This window comes from Arachis hypogaea, chromosome 19, assembly GCF_003086295.3.
Source record: "Arachis hypogaea cultivar Tifrunner chromosome 19, arahy.Tifrunner.gnm2.J5K5, whole genome shotgun sequence".
In the NCBI taxonomy this organism is placed as follows: Eukaryota; Viridiplantae; Streptophyta; class Magnoliopsida; order Fabales; family Fabaceae; genus Arachis; species Arachis hypogaea.
The window spans coordinates 113,969,055-113,976,421 of record NC_092054.1 but is presented as its reverse complement, the minus strand read 5'-3'; positions in this window follow the sequence as shown (position 1 = coordinate 113,976,421).

Here is a 7,367-nt window from a genome sequence, read left to right as displayed (position 1 = left end):
CAAGTTGGAATGCTGTTCTATCCACAAGTTCCAATCCGCTCTTGGGAGGATTGGTGTTAGTGACTAGAGAGCAATCCAATTATAAACCCAATTACAATCTTTCTCTTGAGCATCCCAACTCAAGGGTTTCTTTCAATCAACTCCCCATCAAGTTAGGGAACTACTTGCTCATTGTAAATGAAGAGTTCATAACATAAGAAAGGGAATTAAAGAAAGACATGATAAATAATGATCAAAGGATTAATTGAAAATAAAAAGTAATTCTTGTATTTAATAAATGCTAAAATAATCCAATAGTAAAATTAAGTAAATTAAGGAACATGGAAGAGTAAGAGACAAGTAAATAAAACGAACTAGAATGTCGAAGTCTTGATGAGGCAATAACTCTTCTCAATATCCCAATGCAAAACAATGAACATAACAAATCCTAAAAACTATGAATGTGTAGAGAGAAAACCTAGAGGAGAGGAAAACTAGATCTAAAAACTAAAACTATGCGGAATGAATGTTGTTGTTGGTTTCTGCATGTTCTCTGGCTCTAGTCTGCTTTTTTTGGCCGAAAACTGGGTCAAAATAAGGCCCGAAATCGCCCCCAGCGATTCTGCAGATTATGCAGATCGCGCATGTCACGCGGTCGCGTCATCCATGCGACCACGTCATTCGGCTTTCTGCTTTGCCACGCGGTCGCGTCATCCATGCGGCAGCGTCGCTGCGATTTCCTTTCTTTCGCGTGGTCGCGTGATCCATGCGGCCGCGTCGCTTCTCGCTGGTCATTTCCTCAATTTCTTGTGTTCCTTCCATTTTTGCAAGCTTCCTCTCAAATCTCCAACTCATTCATGCCCTATAAAGCCTGAAACACTTAACACACAGATCACGGCATCGAATGGAATAAAGGAGAAATAAAATACATAATTAAAAGTCTCTAGGAAGCAAGTTTTTAATCATGCAATAACTTTAGGAAGGAATTATAAATGCATGCTTATTTAATGAATAAGTGGGTAGAGATCATGACAAAACCACATAAATAAACACAATATAAACCATAAAATAGTGGTTTATCAACCTCCCCACACTTAAACATTAGCATGTCCTCATGCTTAGTTGAAGGAGATAAAATGAATGAGTAAGAACATGTAAAACCTATGAAATGCAATGCAACCTATATATATGAATGCAACTATATGATTCTTGTCCACTTGATCTAAAGTAAATAAGCTCTTCAAAATAATTATAAATCAAATTCCACTAACCCAATTCTTATAAGGGAAGAGCAGATTAAAAATGCAAGAAGATAGCTCATGAAAGCAGGGAACATAGAAATTCAAGCATGGAACCCTCACTGATGATGTATGTACACTCTAGTCTCTCTAGTGTATAGGGTCATCACTCTGTCCTTCTCTAATCATGCTCTCTAATTTTTGTTCTTCTCCTAACCAATCAACAACATTTAATATACCAATGCAAACATCATGAGGTCTTTTCAAGGTTGTAATGGGGCCAAGGTAAGGGTAAGGATATATATATATGGCTAAGTAAGCTTATAAATTAAATCTTTAATTAACCCAAGCCTTAACATAACCTATATATATTCTATGTAACTTTTAAAATTCATACCTAGCTACCCAGAAATTTCTTTCACATCCATACTCATGTATCAACCTTTTATTTTGATTTTATCATACATGCATTGATCTTTGAATGCTTGGCTTAGCATTGGGGTAATTTTTTCCCCTTATTTATATTGAGTATATTATTTTTTTATTATTATTATTATTATTATTTTTTGAACATAGAAGCATAGAAATAACATAGCTTATCAATGCACATAGATTTTTAATTCTTATAGTTTCACATGAGTAGGTATCCAAATTTCCATTTATATTATCATGACTCATTCCCTTATTATCCTTTGTTCCCACAATTTCCCATACTTAAATAACACACACAATTCTATCTTAAGCTAACCAAAGATTCAATTTGGGATATATAATTGTTTTTTCGCTTAAGGCTAGTAACGTGGTAAAATATAGAACAAATGGGATTTAAAGGCTCAAAGTGGCTAACAAAGGTAATTGAAAGGGTAGGCTTTATTTGGATAAGTGAGCTAAATAAATAATGGCCTCAATCATATGCAAACATATAAATATAATAAACATTGGACATATAGGATGAAACAAAATATAGATTACAATCATAGAGAAGTAAACACACAAGAATAAAATAATTATGGTTAAATAATGTAACCATTCATAAAGGCTCAAATCTCACAGGTTGTGTGTTCTTTAGCTCAAAAATCATGTTCCAAATACAACTTCAAGCAAATTTAACATACAAGTTTTAATTAAAATTAGTAAAATTTTGTTCCAAAGATAGGGTCTTAGAAGAAACTTATTGTCTTTTCAATCAAGCAGAACATGCATGCAACTAACCTATTACTATGCAATTTATCCTATTCTATAAAAGAAAAATCTAATTAAATATCCTAATTTATTGGTGCTAGGGAAGAGAAATTACCTCCGGAAGTCAGGTACTGACCGACCTCCCCACACTTAAGGCTTTGCACCGTCCTCGGTGCCATCTGTCAAGAACAAAGGTGGGCTGGTAGCAGTATCTCCACAGTCGGGACCATCATGGCTCCCTGTGCTGGTAAAAGAAGTGGAGTCTGGGGTGTCTGAGTCCTTGAATTTTCCCATGATCAGCTCCTTGAGGTATGTGAATCGGCGCTTGTTACGGCGCTCTCTCATCTTAGCTTTGTGTTCTTGCCGATCCAACTTTTTAAGTATCTGCTGGAGCAGTTGGGCTATTGTAGGTGCTTGTGGTGTTGAAGAAGAAATATCTTCAACTGGTTCAGTAGGCTAGCTGGTAGTGGTTACTGGAAGTCTAAAGTACTTCCCGTTGGGGACAAATTGATCATCCCGTGGAAGCATGGCTTTGGTGTCCCCAGCTCTGTAGGAGACTCCGGCTGCTGAGACAAGATCTAAGACCAGGGCTGGAAAAGGTAGGTTGCCAGTGATTTGTACATGTCCCATGGCATTCCGGATATATCTTGGTAGATTCAGAGGTTGGTCTGTAAGAATGCACCATAGTAGAACGGCCATGTCCGCAGTGAAGGAGGATTCGTGAGTGCTCGGAAAGACGTAATGGGACATAATCTGTGCCCATACGTGAGCCTCCAAGGTAAGTGCTGAAGCCGAAATTCCCTTAGGGCGGGTACGATGGTATCCGTAGATGTATCTGCTATCAGGTTGTGCGATAACTCTGAGAATGGCGTCCCAGTCAAATTGGTACATCTGGCGCTTGAGTGCGGCTTCTTGAAAGGCATCCAATCCTTCTGGAATAGGGGGAAGACTTAGAACTTTTTGAATGGCCTCTTCTATAATGGGACTTGCTTCTGACGGACATAGACAGACTGCAGGGTTGGTAGGTGGTAGTTGGAGTAGAACTCGACTACCCAAGAAAGATTGACCTGCCTTGGCTGTCTCTGTAGGAAACCCCATTGTCTTCGGGTAATTTGCGGCTCAACAAAGGTAACAATATTGGGCGGGAGGAGAAGAAGGTATTCGTTGTTGTAACTCATTTCAGCCAGGATGGGGAACATCTGCTCACAGTAGCGATTAGGGAATTGCGCAGTGTCCTTTGCTGGGAAGGCTCTTTCTTTATCATCAACCTTTATGATCCTCTTAATTTTCTTTGTTGAGGGCTTAACCGCAGTTGAAGAAGGCTCTGCCACTAATGCTCTTTTTGTTCCTCTTCTTGCTGGTTGTTTGGGAGTAGCTTTCTCTTTTCCTTTCTTGGTGGCCATCCTGAAAAAGGGAAGAGAAAGTAAATTAAATTTAAAGAGATAGAGCAAGGAAGAGAACGGAAAGGATGGTTATAAATGCACATAAAAAGGTAAATGATATTAACACACGCTCATGAGTACATGTGAAAACTCATTAATGGAAAATAACTAGTGCATATGATGATAAGTGAATGCAAGGTATTTATTGGCATGCCGGCAAAGGGCATGAGTAGCATAGATCAAGCATCACTCGTAACAAACCATCACGTTTGTATTGACAATTAAATTCAATGAATAAAATGGTAAAGGGAATTTGTGAAAAGCAAGCATTGAATATTAGAGTAGAAAAATGTAGAGAAGTTCATAATGCCATATGGGCTTTTTCACAAACACATAGCATGCATGTAGAAGAAGTTTTTGAAAATAAGAATTTGAACATGCAAGTAATCCCTTAAAAAGCAATATATAATTGTCAAACAAATTTACAACAATCCACAAGCATATAATAATAAATAGTGACTCACATAAATTGATAACACCAAGTAAAAAGGAAAAAGAAAGAAAAAGAAAATATGAATAATGAAGGCAAAAAGAAAAGAAAAGAAGATAACATATAAAAATAGTAGAAAAGTAAGGAGGGAAGGAGAACAAGAAGAACCTTGTTGATGGGGGTGAGAGAGAGTAAAAAGTGAGAAAGAAGGAAGAAGGGAAGAAGGGAGGGAGAAGAAATAAGAAGGAAAAAGAGAAAATAGGATTTGGGGACAAAAAGATATGATAATTGGCAAATTAGGAAAACTGTGCAGCGCAAGCGACGCGGTCGCGTGGGGCACGTGGTTGCGCGCCTTGCGCTTAAACTTAATGACGCGATCACATCGGTCACGCGGTCGCGTGACTCGTTTTAGGCTAATGGCGCGAAGGTAGCCTCGCACTCGCACAACTCTCTGTTCAAAATCATATTAGTGCCAAATTTTGGGTGACGCGATCGCATGGGGCATGCGATCGCGTGAGTGGTCAAATATTAGGATGTGACGCGGCCGCGTGAGGCACACGGTCGCGTGAGATGGACTGCGCGTCCAGCGCCAGTCTAGCACCACTCTAGCACAACTTTCGGCTGTGCACCCTTGTTACGTCGAAATCCAGGTCACACGGCCGCATGGGGCACGCGGTCGCGTGGGAGGCCATTATTCCCATATAACGCGGTCGCGTGGGACGGTTTGTGCCATTGGCATGCCTCCAGCCCTGCTCCTGCGTAACTCTCTGTTCATATTATTATTGTCTCCCAGCTCCCTGCGACGCAGACGCGTCAATGAGGCGGTCGCGTCGCGTGATTTTTTTTTAAATATGTGAATGCAGATGCACGAAATGTACTAATGAAGAGAAGAGTTATTGAATAAGAAAATTAAAAATAAGGAAAAGAACGATCATACCATGGTGGGTTGTCTCCCACCTAGCACTTTGCTTTAACGTCCGCAAGTTGGACGCTCCACTAGCTCAATCTTCAGCTATGTGGGGATCTTCCAAGAGGAAGATCTCAAGCTCCTTGTTTTTCTTCAGCTTCTCGCCATGGTACAGCTTTAAACGATGTCCATTAACCTTGATAGGTTCAGAACTTGAAGGATGGCTTAGGTGATAAACTCCGTACGGTTCGGCCTTCTCTACTCTGTATGGACCTTCCCATCTTGATCTCAACTTGCCTGGCATGAGCCTTAGTCGAGATTTATAAAGGAGGACTAAGTTCCTAGGTTGGAACTCTTTCCTCTTGATGTGCTGATCATGTATAGCCTTCATCTTCTCCTTGTATAGTCTTGAGTTCTCATAATCTTCTAGGTGAAGGCTTTCCTGTTCCTGCAGTTGCAACTTTCTTTCAGCTCCAGCTCTCTCAATTCCCATGTTGCATTCCTTTACTGCCCAAAAGGCTTTATGCTCTATTTCAACAGGGAGATGACAATCTTTTCCATAAACTAAGCGGAAAGGACTCATCCCGATGGGTGTTTTGTATGCTGTTCTGTATGCCCAGAGTGCATCTTGTAGCCTAGTGCTCCAGTCTCTTCTATGAGGTTTGACTATCTTCTGCAAGATACGCTTTATCTCTCTATTTGACACCTTGGCTTGCCTATTAGTCTGAGGATGGTAGGCTATTGCAACTTTATGAATTATCCCATGTTTCTTCATTAGTCCTGTTAGTCTCCTGTTACGAAAATGGGTGCCTTGATCGCTCATGATTGCTCATGGTGATCCAAAGCGACAGATAATATGGTTTCTCACAAAGGAAACAACAGTGTTAGCATCATTATTGCGGGTAGGAATTGCTTTTACCCATTTGGAAACATAATCCACAGCTAACAATATATAGAAATAACCATTAGAATTTGGAAATGGACCTATGAAGTCAATGTCCCAAACATAAAAAATTTCACAGAAAAGCATAAATTGTTGAGGCATCTTATCCCTCCTGGATATATTACCAAATTTCTGGCATGGGAAACAAGATCTACAAAATTCAGCAGCGTCTCTAAAAAGAGTAGGCTACCAGAATCCACAGTCTAAGATTTTTCTAGCAGTTCTTTGAGGGTCAAAATGTCCTCCACTCTCAGATGAGTGACAGGCCTCTAAGATGGACTGGAATTCTGATTGAGGCACACACCGTCTAATTATCTGGTCAGCGCCACATCTCCATAAATATGGGTCATCCCATATATAATATTTAGACTCGCTTTTCAGCTTGTCTCTTTGATGCTTAGAAAAGTTTGGAGGAAAGTGCGGCTAACTAGATAATTAGCTACAGGTGCATACCAAGGGACTATCTCAGATACTGCTTGCAGGTTATCAAATGGGAAATTATCAGATATAGGAGTGGAATCATCTGTAATATGTTCAAGGCGACTCAGGTGGTCTGCCACTAAATTTTGGTTACCACTCCTATCCTTAATTTCTAAATCAAATTCTTATAATAGTAGTATCCAACGTATAAGCCTTGGTTTGGACTCCTTTTTAGATAATAAATACTTTAGAGCTGCGTGGTCTGAATACACTACTACTTTAGTACCAAGTAAATAGGCTCGGAATTTATCCAGAGCAAAAACAATAGCAAGAAGCTCTTTCTCAGTAGTAGTGTAATTCAACTGAGCGGCATCTAAGGTTTTAGACGCGTAAGCAATAACAAAAGGATCCTTACCTTCACGTTGAGCCAGTGCTGCTCCTACTGCATGGTTGGAAGCGTCACACATTATTTCAAATGGTTGGCTCCAGTCTGGTCCTCTTACAATTGGAGCTTGAGTCAGTGCGGTCTTCAGCTTATCAAAGGCTTGTTTGCAATTTTCACTGAACTCGAACTCAATATCTTTCTGCAGTAGTCTGGATAAGGGAATTGCTACCTTACTGAAGTCCTTAATGAACCTCTTGTAAAAACCTGCATGGCCAAGGAAAGAACGGACCTCCATCACAGAAGAGGGGTAAGGTAAACTAGAAATAACATCTACCTTTGCTGGATCTACAGAAATGCCAGTATTAGACACAACATGTCCTAGTACAATCCCTTGTTTAACCATAAAGTGGCATTTTTCAAAATTTAATACCAGGTTTGTAC